Raw genomic sequence first — 12,614 nt, forward strand, 5'->3', positions numbered from 1 at the left:
TGATGGAATGGTATCTTCAATGAGGGTCGTTGACCTTTCCTTCCTCTTGTTTGTTACTTTATATATATATATATATATATATATATATATATATATATATATATATATATATATATATATATATATAGTATATGTTGAGTGTGTGTGTGTACCTACTCGTCAAAGTAGTTTCTTCTATTTACTGATCAATATACTGACTAAACGACTTTTTATTTGATATTGTTAGATTTCTTACGTTGCAATTCCCCCTGGTAACTCTTATATATTGTTAAATTTCTTTGAGCAAGATTTTGGGTGCGTTACTAGGTTTGGCAATGATGAATTATGCCTTCAGACGGATTGTTACTCTGTTAAACTATGACTACGTGAGTATTTCCGATATTTTCCTTTTTAATTCAGAAGTATACATAATTTCATTTCGTAAAATTACGAGAAACTTTACAAGAAAACAAATGAACTCGTGAAGTCGTGGTATGAAGTCTACAAACGAGTAAATTCCATGTCTGGTCCGAAATTAGTTCTTCCTGTGATTGTTTTTTTTTTTTCCTTTTTGTTGCCATGTTCCTAAATTTAAACAGTAAGTGCTGTGATGTAGCGGAAAAGTAAATGCCAATTTGGTTACAAATATTGGAAAGATGAGCATAAGTAACTGTTGCTTGTAAGGATACAAGTGACTTCATTACTTCAAGATTTCTGCCGAAAAAACCTTTAGGTTCGGTTGAAGCAGCCCATCATCAATACCATTATTTTGTAATTAAATTATTTCGTCATTAATTACATTGGTAATTTGTGAGTTGCTTGAAGTCTGTTACATATAGAGCTGTATTTTTTATGTACCAATATTATTAAATTAATTATAGTTCACACTCTTCATATCATTTACAATATAAAAATTGAAGTGACAAAAATATTAATAAGGTTATTGGAAATCAATACAAAATCTAAATTTTATGAGGAACTTTCTTATATGTGCTAAATTACATAGAAATTTTAGTTGGTTACATGATTTGTCTTTAATCCCTCTATCTTTTGTAAATAATAGCCATTATGCTGTGTATTGTAACTGGCTAGAAAAAAATCTGGATAATATTTAGTAGCACATTATGCACCGTGTAATCAAACTAACATTCTCCTTATTACCAAACGAAGAGAACAATTACGTTGAGATTTTGAAAGTTATCTTTATTGGACTGGACCTAAATTTTAATTTAGGATCCGGTCCATTATGTACTACTATCAGGTATCGAACCCGGTACCCATTGGTTACAATGTAACGATGTAACCAATACGCCCAATACTTGCATTCCACTGAAAAAATAGCATGCGATTAAAATTCGAATCAAACCCCGTGCTTTGTTTTCAATGTAGAAACGATTACTTGAATAAGCCCTACTTTGACAATAACCTGTTTGAAATATGTGTTAAAATATAAGATCAAACGTGCCTGTTGTACCCCACGAGATGGAGCTATAACATTAAGAAAACACAGTAACACAAGGCATTATGGAAGTAAGAAGTAAGACAAAGTTCCACGTATACGTTGCACCGTGCTATTAAGACACATAAGGGGATGTGTAGGTCAACCCTCCACACATTCTCGATCTCTGTCATTTTTGAAGATGTATCCTCAGGTACCTTTATTAGAACCTTAGAGTCGCTTTATGCAGGGACAAGGCCGGTAACTTAGATCACCCATCCCGGTAATAAAACCGGGTCTCCCGCGTGGCAGTCAGAAGCCCTATCGACTAGATCACCGCGGTACTTATTTTGAAAGTAGGGCGCTTAAGATAATATTTGAATAACATGAACTGAAACGATGGAGACTGTGCAAAGTCCATTTCGTTATAAAAATTATTTGAAAGTTTTTTGTATGTGATGTGTGTGTGTGTGTGTAACTTTAATATGGGAAATAAGATATTAATATTGTACTTCATTTTGTACTTCGTGGTAGCAACCTGAAATATTGAAGATTATCCTCGAGGGAATATTTATCTTAGACATCTAAAAACATATTTATATGAGCACTATTCTATATATATCCAAGATGAGGAGGGATGAAAGGGTCTTTGTTTTTTTGCCAATAAACTTTCATGTCTGGAGATGTTAGTGATATAAAACTTTATGCAGAAACGTTGCCAACAGAGTTCCATGCGAAATTGCGAAAATCCACTCTTCAAGCCCTGGCAACTCTTCTTTCTTCAATCATATTTTCTTACCACAGTTTCCGAACAAAATTTCTTCCGTGGCGACACATCACAAGTTTTGAATGCGCAATCAATTACGGAACATTCCTACCGAGGCCTCCCCTCGGAAATGCCCCTTCCAGTGCAGAAGTCCGTCAGAGGATGGACAGTCGGCGACGTTCCCAAGCGAGGATTTCATCTTTGACGCGAGCGATTCGTTATCGCGGTTCTGCCATTGGCTCTTTGCCGATAAACAAAATGCAATCAGAAAAGACATATAATAAGATTCTGCTAGCTTTCTGTTTTTCATTTCTGGCATTTTTTTAACCTTTGTTCCAGATTGGATCCGACAGGGGTTATATCCTGACTCCAGTACCTCCCTGCTTTTACATTTTTTTAAATGTATTTCCATACAATTTAACTTTTCTTTGGCAAGACTCGATGTCCTCCTCAACACTGAAGGTTCTAGGTTGTTGGCACAACGGGTATGGGTGTTCCTTTGTGGGCGCCCCTTTACCTATTTCCTTCAATCATCGTTTATCCTCAGCTTTGTCGTTAGCTCATAATGATAGAAACCGACGTTAAATAAGAAATATGCGATTTGTTAATGTATATAAATAACAACAAAATGTCAAAGCCGATTTCACTATTCATAACACTCATTCTATAGATAGAGAAGCTCTGTTGTTGCTAATGTCTACCTCAACATATTAAATGAACCAAGAACGATCTTAAAACAACAGGCATAAAAAAAGGAACAAAATAGAGCTTTTTGCTGAAGGTTACAAAACAGCCATTGATATTAGAAATGATGCATATATACAGGTGGTGGACAAATAAATACGTATGAACACCCATGTGAGAACATGTCGTAATTCATCCTTACAGTACAGCCACGCCACCTGGTACAGATGTCTGCCACCTAGTGTCCGTGAAGATGGATGTATCAGTTTAACAGCAGCAGTCATATGGGTTACATATAAACATTCCGCTACTAGTCACATTCCAATATGTTTGACCTCTAAGATTTCAAAAATGGCATGATTATTGGAGTGCACCTAAGTGGAGCCTCAGTGACGAAGAAAGCCAACCTTGTGGGTGATGCAAGGAGCACGGTGTCAACTGTGATGACATCAAAGAAGGTAAAGCGTTCGTCATCTTCGAAACAGAACAGAGGTGAAAGTTGAAGATCAACGACAGAGGTAAACTGGTGTTGAAGTGGATAGTGGCCCAAAAGCACAAGACAACGGTGTCTCAGATAACCTTAGAGATGAACTCCCATATCCAGAACCCTGTACAATCAAAACTATCCAACTATCAAACTATGCATACTGGGGACATTCAATGCAGAGCGGCTATTCCAAAATCATTGGTGGCACCGCGTAATGCTGTGAAGCGTCGAAAATATTGCCGGGAGCACAGTGGTTGGACACAACAGGAGTGGAGAAAGGTCATCTGGTCTGACGAAACTACATACATTCACATTATTCTAGACCAGCAGGCGTGCTTAGGTGCAGAAGCCTTTCATGTTGACTGTCTCCTTCCTACTGTTAAGCATGGAGGTGGTTCTGTGGGGAGTGATATTTTGGTGTGGTCTTGGACCACTTGTAGTTCTCCATGGGGGAACTACATCAGAGAAATATATCGGCATTCTGGGCTCTCATCTCCATCCTATGATGCAGACAGTGTTTCGTGGCAAACGTTCTGTTTCAAGACGACAGTGCCCCCATTCACACTCCTTGGTGCATGAAAGTATGGTTCAATGAGCACGAAGATGAAGTGGAACATCTCAGCTGACATCCTCAGTTCTCTGATCATAACATAATTGAATACTTGTGGAATATTTTGGCCAAAGTGCGTACTAGGTTTCCACCTCCAGCCACACTTTCCGAACATGGCACCGTCTTGCACGAGGAATGGATGTGTATTCTCTTGAACATTGTGCATGACCTGCATTTGTACATTCTCATGGCGAATACATACTGTAATTTCAGCCAAGGGTGGGACAACTTCTTACGAATAAAGATTTTTGTCTCATCATGGTGTTCATATTTTTTTGTCTACCACCTGTACTTGAATCGCCCAACAAGTAAAAAAATAAGCAAGAATTCAATAGATGAAAAGACGAAGTTTACAACAGGGACAGGCACGTAGCCAGGGAGGATTTGGAAGGCTGAAGTCTCCCCTGAGATCCTTTAAATATCTCATTTAAATAGTGTTTAGTGGTAATTAATTTTACATCCTTATCAGGATTAGACATCTTGTATAATAAGTTGTAATATACTGAGAAATTCATCTTCATTGCTTCTACTCCCACTTTTTCGCCTTTAGATGGCGGCTGCTGATAAGGACGAGTCGCCCTCCCCGAAATAAAATCCTGTCTACGGGACTGGACAGAGAAAATAATGATGGAGAACAGTTTAAGTCTAATCCGATGATATTTAAAAGTTTTAATTAGATTTAAACCTCTCTCCAATATTAATTATACGTAAATGGCATTAATCAAGACCTACAAGGGAAGAATTTAAAACTCTTATAAATTGCTTCAAGCTGAAGCTACCTCTACCTCTGAGATGTAGCGATGGATAAACATAGATGGAAAGAGTATTTTATAACACTTCATAATGCAACAGCACGAAGGAAGAAGAAATAAATACGACGGGTTTCGTCGTAATAAACAAATGGCAAGTGAACCCGGAACGACAGAAATGTAAAAAAGTGCATGCAAGATTTCGTACAATCGACATCACGGTATAACTATGGAACAATTGGGAGTAAAACTTGTCGCGGCACTTGTTTTGTACTTTGAAGTACGACACAAAGAGAAGCGTCTAATGACTGGTAGAATAACGTCACACACAAAAAGAGGCAAATTAAATTAGAGGGGCATTTTACTCTATAATTCACACGATTCAAATTAGAGCCATATGCAAAAAATGTTCCCCATTGGGAGTGAACGACAGACTTTATAAGAGGATCTCTGCACCATTGACAAAAATAATGAATCGAATTTTGGAAATATGTTGAGAAGTAAATATAGCATGTTCTAATCTTCACTGACTATCAGCAAACATATCACTCCACCTGCAAAACCATAACTAGAGGATATTATATGAGTTTAATTCTCTTTCTTGCTGCGTGCGCGCCTTTTTATTTGATTTTTTTCTCGTATGGTACAATAAACAGAATTCTCATGGACATAGTGCCATAATCATGTTGAAACATATTTCTCTATATTGTACACGTTCACCGTATAGCAAATAGCAATCCATTCTTGGGAGCTAATAATACCTGTGATGCAGGAAAACATTTCTGTATCATTTTTGATCGGGAATGCTATTAAGGTTGTCGATAACAGGCGATGTTGTATAACTATTAGATGCAGTGACGTATTCACGATTCTATTGTCTTTTTTTTCGGTTCGAACTATTGTCCCCAGTCAACTTACTCTACGAATGCATTTCAGTTGTACTACAGCCCCTAATAGAGCCATAATTAAACAAGATATGTATGCAAATGGATGTTTTTATTGAAAAGGCATATCTCAACAATAATTTTCTTGTGCGTTTTGACAAAAATTTAAGTAAATGAAACTACATTTTTGTGCTGAGGAATCTTTAAATTATATTGACACCTTTGAGAGACAGCTGTAACTACACAAACGAGGAACATAGTGAACAGAGAATTTCGAAGATCTTGTAGATACAAGAGAGAACCAGATAGAATACAACTTACCTTTGGTAACAAGACCTATGAATGTTTTTTTTGTTAGGGGGGAGAATTGATAGAAGATGAGAAAAAGATAAAGAATCTAAGAAGATATACTGTGAACAAGGCTCGTTGGAGATAGATTGTGTTTTGTCCAGTGGTCAGAAGTAGCGAGCTACTTGTAGCATCGCTACAGTAGCTAGCTACAAAATTTGTAGCTGTAGCTGTAGCGACGCTACATTTTGAAAATTGTAGTTGTAGCGGTAGCGAAGCTACAAAATTCCTGTAGTTGTAGCGAAAATTTCGCTACAGCTACTTTTTTCCTCGGCATTTTGAGGTGAATTTTGAATGTGGCAACAGCGTCAGAGAAAATCGACAATAACCCTTAATTTTGCAGGAGGTTCATAAAGACAGTCTATTACATGGACATACAGATTATCTAGATTGTAGATTATAGATATCTGCGTAATTTATTTAATTAGTATCTGAAGAATTCAGATATCCAGATAACTAACTGACATATATTAATATATTCCTGCTAACAGCTACGTTTTTATTAGCTGCATCGCTATTTTGGGGAGAAACATGCCTCGTTTGCTGCACCACTGGAAAAAAGTGCCTCGTTTGAGTCACCCCCGGAACAAATCCTGTGGATATTCATGGTGTAAGAGACACCAAAATGTAATTAATTGCTGTGTAAGACACAACTTGCAGTGCAAAAACGAGCGATGGATTTTCCACTGCACTGACAAGGGAATAGTGCCAGCAATAAATGGCTCAGTACGTTAACAGCATTGATCATAGTCAGTATATAGGATCTCACCAGCAACAAATTATTGTTACAAGAATGATAGAGTTTCTGGAATCACAATTATTTTCGCGATAGTATTTGTTCACAAATTTTAAAATTACAATACATTTAGAACAGTCAGGTTTACACGACAGCTTCCTCAATAATTTTATCATATTGCAAAAAGTATGTACGAGTTATTGACTTTCCTGCAGAAACGACAATTTTCTTTAGTTAATATACATAGTTTTCAAATTTATATATTTCTCCTACTTTTGCGTCACTTTTCTGTAACTTTTGCTAATCATGACATCATCATCATCATCATCCTTTGCCGTTTCCTGCCTCTGGCTGGGTCGGCATAGAAGTCAAGCCTCTACATTTTTTCCTGGTCTTTCACGACTCCTCTCTTTCCAAGGTGTTCCAATCTTGTCTCCTAACACTCTCCACTATTGCTCTTTCCACCGACATCTTGGTCTCCCGCTTGCCCTTATTCCCACTGCTTGTGCATTGTAAGCTCTTACTGGTAGTCTTTCTGCATCCATCCTCTTCATGTGTCCGAACCATCTCATCTGTGTCTGATCTATTCTGTTCTTTCGGCTAGTTGTGAGAACGAGGAAGAATGATGAATGATGAGCAGTGTGGGGAATGGAGGAGCAGAAGGATCTCATCCTCCCAACTTGGCGTCTTTCCTAGTTTTTGTTTTGAGTCCATTTTATGCATAGATAATCTGATCGAGACTGGATCCTAACCACTATGTGCCTCCGCTGGGTATCAAACCTGGGGCCCTTTTGTAGTCAAAGGGCTCCAGGTACTTTTCAATCAAAATGCTGACTTCATATCAGTCTATAAAAAATGAAATATTTATTCTCAAGAAAAATATGTTGATGTGAACATAAATACGTAATCCTACCAAATTTTATTGTGTATAGTTGTAATAATTAATTTGGGTAACACCCTAATTGCAATATTCATATATCAAATTTGAATTGATATGCCACTTGCATAGGTATAGTATTCTCAAAAACTATAGTAAAAATAAGTAACTGAAGGAACACTGCTATCAAAATTATCGAATGACTGGAATCATGATAATAAATAACAGAATCTATTTACCAATAGATGGGGATTTTTTTAACGCCCATATGGTTGTTTTTCATTTTTTTTATGGATAAGTAGCGCAAAAAGTAGCGAAGTAGCGAGTAGCGAACAGGAGTAGCGTAGCGAGTTACTTTTAGATAAATGTAGCTGTAGCTGTAGCTGTAGCGAAGCTACTTTTAAGATGTAGAGTTCTGATCACTGGTTTTGTCTTTGTTGAATGTCTTTCATATAGTTTTTATAACATGAAGTTATAAGTTAAATAAATGTTGTTATTTGGTTAACGTTTTGCCTAATTGACGATCATTACAGTTTGGCAATTTTTACCATAAATACATTTTTACTTTTATTTTTAATGTAAGATACATATTCTTGAGAATTTGTTCGGATATTACTTCTACTTGACAAAAATAATATTTTTCAAATTGGAAACTAGTTTGTGTAGCTGTTCAAAGACTCTATTTTCTGAGCACCAACATGACTAGGTGTCCTTTATTCTGCATTCAAGATTTTTCAAATAAATTATAGACATACACAAATTCATGCATGATATGGACACACACACAAACACAAAACCGTGTCTCGTGATATGATAGCACATACAGTGCTTTTTACGGATTATATCACATTTTTTATATCTTTGACACACTAATACCACACCAATGGGAGCTGAACCCAAAGAAACCTGGGTACGTTTTCCCACACTTTACCGTAAATTTCACTCCTATATCATAAAAGCTTCATAAGGTACAAAGGTTTGCAATCAGGGAGGGACATTTTGGTCACCCTGTATATGTGCATGTGTGTATGTACATACCTACATAGACATACATAATATAAATGGACAGTCTGAAGAAACTACCCCAGAAGAGTGACTATGCAAGAAAAGAAGAAAACAGATTAGAACATTTTTTGAGGAACAGTCAATTTCATTTATATTTACAGAGAATTTTGAATGTGATAATTGAGGTAACAGTTCATTACATCATGCAATGTTAGGGATCTTTTCCAGTCTAGACTAGTGCGTAGGAAAGTCACTATTGTTAAAAATTCAAAAGCATATTACAGTAGTTCAATGTAGGTTTCATGTAACGTTTTTCAGCAAACTTGGATAATTTTACTTGTTGCAGCTTGTTTGTGTAATTTTTTGTATAGGATAGCAATTTGAGTGATTACTGTCAGAAGGGATTTGGCTATAGCCTAGGGGCCGCGAGTCCAGGGGACGATTCCTGAAAATTGTGATAATAACAAAACAAAACAATATGTCAAGTCCTTATACTTGCTTATTTTATGAGTGTTCAATGACTTACTAACTAACTCTCTGGCATTCTTAAACCCGAGGTATAAGACTGCAGCAACACAAGCCTTCCATCTATCCCTATCCTGGACAAGATCCAATCTTTTCCATCCTTACCGATTTCCTTTAGCTCCATCTCAACGTTATCCCTCCATCCTCGTCTTGGCCTTCCCACAGGTTCCTTACCATCACGTTTCCCAACAAGAATCTTGTGAACTCTTCTTTCCTCTCCCATTCGTGCCACATGGCCTGCCCATCTAAGTATTCTTGATTTAATTACTCTAATAATATCTGGACATGAATACACATTATGCAGTTCTAAAGCATGTGTCCACTCATCTGTATCCTCGTCCCTTTTAGGTCCAAATATTTTTCTAAGGATTTTATTTTCAAATTCTTTTAATTTATGTTCCTCTTTAAATGTAATGGACCAAGTTTCATATCCATATAATAGTACAGGCAAAATTTCTGTCTTTTATATTTTAACTGTTAGTTTCTTAGATATTATACGAGAAGATGTATGAAGAGGAAAGTAACACGCATTTTCTGAATCAAGTGTGCTTTTTATTTCCTCTTTAACATAATTTTCATGTGTTAGTATTACTCCTAAATAATTGAATTTGGAAACTGATTCAAACGAGTTGTTATCAATAATTAAATTTTATTATTACGTAACACTTGGTTTCGGCCTGTAAGCATATATTTAGTTTTCTCTTTGCTAACTTCCAAACCTATCTCTTTAGCTGCTTTTAAAAATATTAAACATTATTCTTAATTGTATTTATATCATCCCCCAGTAAGCCTACATCATCTGCATATGCTAACAACTGAGTCAGACCGTTTAATTTTAGTCTTCATTAGTTTCTTTTACCTTCCTAACAGCGTATTCTAAGGCTAAATTAAAGAGCATTAGTGCATCATGAATTTTAAATTTGTCAAACATACTGGTATTAATACCCTAACGAATTTTACTTTTGTTTCATTATTGCATACTTTTATCATATTAACAAGCTTCTTAGGTACTCCAAACTATATATTATATAATTTCTCTCTTTTAACATAATCATATGCTTCTTTAAAATCAATAAATACCTGATGAACATTTTGATTCTGAGTATATTCCAACTTTTTCTCAAGTGTCTGTCTCTTAAGCGATTATTGGAAACATTTTAATCAGGGGTGTCTATGTTTAAAAATTTACAAGTATTATTAATACAGAGCATGCAATGAGTGGAAGTGAAGTACCATGATAACCAAAATATCAATAATAATAATGATGTCGGCATGGCCCCAAACAGAGGATATTCTAAGGGCCAATTTTTATAAATCCCCGCCTGATTACTGTTCATGTTCATCTTGCATCATATTTTCAGTGCATATTTTCCAGGTTTCTAAGGCATATTTGCATGCATATTTTGCTAATCTAATATAATATAGTCAGTCTAGTCATAATATAGCTGTTGTGCTTTACAAAATAAATCAATAAATTATTATAAACATTTCTTTTTTGTTCTAGGATATTTCACGTAGACCAATGCAGATTCCCCCCATTAAATACGTCACTAAATGTACCATTAAGCCTCTCAGATGGCTTAGTGGTAGGCCGGTAGTCAGGATTTTATTTCGGGCGGGGCTCATCCCTTATGAGCACGGGCGTCGCCAGAAATATTTGCAGAGGGGGCAGGCCAGTGATAAAACTTTATTAGTAGAAATAATAATGACGGTAATAATTATTATCACGGTTATAATTGTCATTTTACAATAATAACTGTTATAAGTTATTAAAAATAAACGATTTTTATCCAAATTTATTATTATTATAATATAAATAGAGAGAGTGTGCTACTCAATCAACCGAAGGAGTGAATATCCAACACAAGTGTTGACCTTTATTTTTCTTACATTTTGCACAGTTAGTGTACACTGAAATTCATAATTATTGTATTTTGTTATTAACTTTTACACATTCCGTTAAAAAAAAGCTTTAAAATTTAGGGCCAAATTTTGCTCATAAAGTTTATATTGTGTGACCTCTCACAAAGAAAATTACACATTTTGAGAGTTGTTGATCCATTTATTCTTTGGATTAAATGGTATAATATTTAACAAAATAAACTGGCTCAGTCGGTAACGCGTCTGACTACCATGCTGAAGGTCCCGGGTTCGATCCCCGGCCAGTTCAAATCCGGGAACTTTTCTAACAATGGAAGCGGCCCCGGCGCCCACCCAGCGTCGAATAACATGGGTACCTGGGGAAACCTGGGGGGTAAAGGCGGTCAGGGGCGTGGTGCTGATCACATCACCCCCACTTACGACCGGATCAAGAAAGTGTGGGGCGTTACCCCCACACCCCCTATACGCCTTCATGGCGTGGTGGTGCTAAGCACAGGGGAACACTTTACTTTTTTTTTTTACTCTATTATACACTAAACTTTCTTCTATCTAATGTTTAATCCTACTAAGGAAGTAAAATTAATTACCACTATACACTATGTAAATAAGATATTTGTAGGATTTCGGGGGGCTTCAGCCTCCTTAGCCCTCCCCCTGGCTACGTGCCTGCTTAGTGGTAACGTAGTAGCCTTGTAATTAAGGAGTACCGTGATCGATTCTCGGTGTGGGCACATAACACTGTAGATCCATTCCCATTTTAAATGTTGGGGCCTCCCCGATGGCGCAGTGGTAGCGTCGTCGCCTTGTAATCAAGGGGTCCCGGGTTCGATACCCGGTGGAGGCACAAGTGGTTCGGATCCCACTTTAAACTGTAGGTCCAGTCCCGATTAGCCTTACTGTGCATAAAGTGGACTTAAAACACTAACTCAACAATCAACAACCATTTTAAATGCCCAGTCTCCATTGGCCTATCTGAGCATAAAGTGGACTTAAAATATATTCATCCATCTTAACGTGTTGTAGGTGTGGTTTATTAAATAAATGAATTGCAAATTTGAAAAATATTTTGACGTTCAGTGTAATACAATATTGAACACTGAGGAATTGGTTCCAAATCTCCCTCCCGGAACACGTCCCAGAACAACCAGGAACTGCAATGGTACGAAATCCTGCCCTGGCAACACTGCTAATTGACTGTGGCGCCCGCGTGAAACTTCCACGCTTATAGAGCCGCCTCGTGTTTCCCCGACGAACTAGGAATAATTGGGAAGCACGAGAATGAAACAAGGGTTCGGCAGGCAAAGGGAGGGAAGGGGCGAGAGTAGGGGGAGGAATCTCCCCTCCGAGGCAGTATTCAGTAATTAGTCGTGCCTCGAATACGGACTGAGCTCATCTGTCTCTCGTGGCGGCTGGCAACCCTGCGTCGCTGTCATGAAGATTGCTGCAAAGGATCAATTGACACATCCACTTCTGCTAATGATTTCTGGAGCAGCCGTCCACGCAGGGAAGGGGGTCGAAGGAGGGAAGATCTTCGGGGAAAGGGGTTGGGGTAATCGGATCCTTACCACTCTGGACGTAGGCAAGAAAGAATGTCAGGTCGAGCTTTATTGCAATGAAGAAATTCAATGCTGCCATCTGCCCGCCC

This window comes from Lepisma saccharinum, chromosome 1 (genome assembly GCF_977018435.1).
Source record: "Lepisma saccharinum chromosome 1, izLepSacc3.1, whole genome shotgun sequence".
Classification (NCBI taxonomy): Eukaryota; Metazoa; Arthropoda; class Insecta; order Zygentoma; family Lepismatidae; genus Lepisma; species Lepisma saccharinum.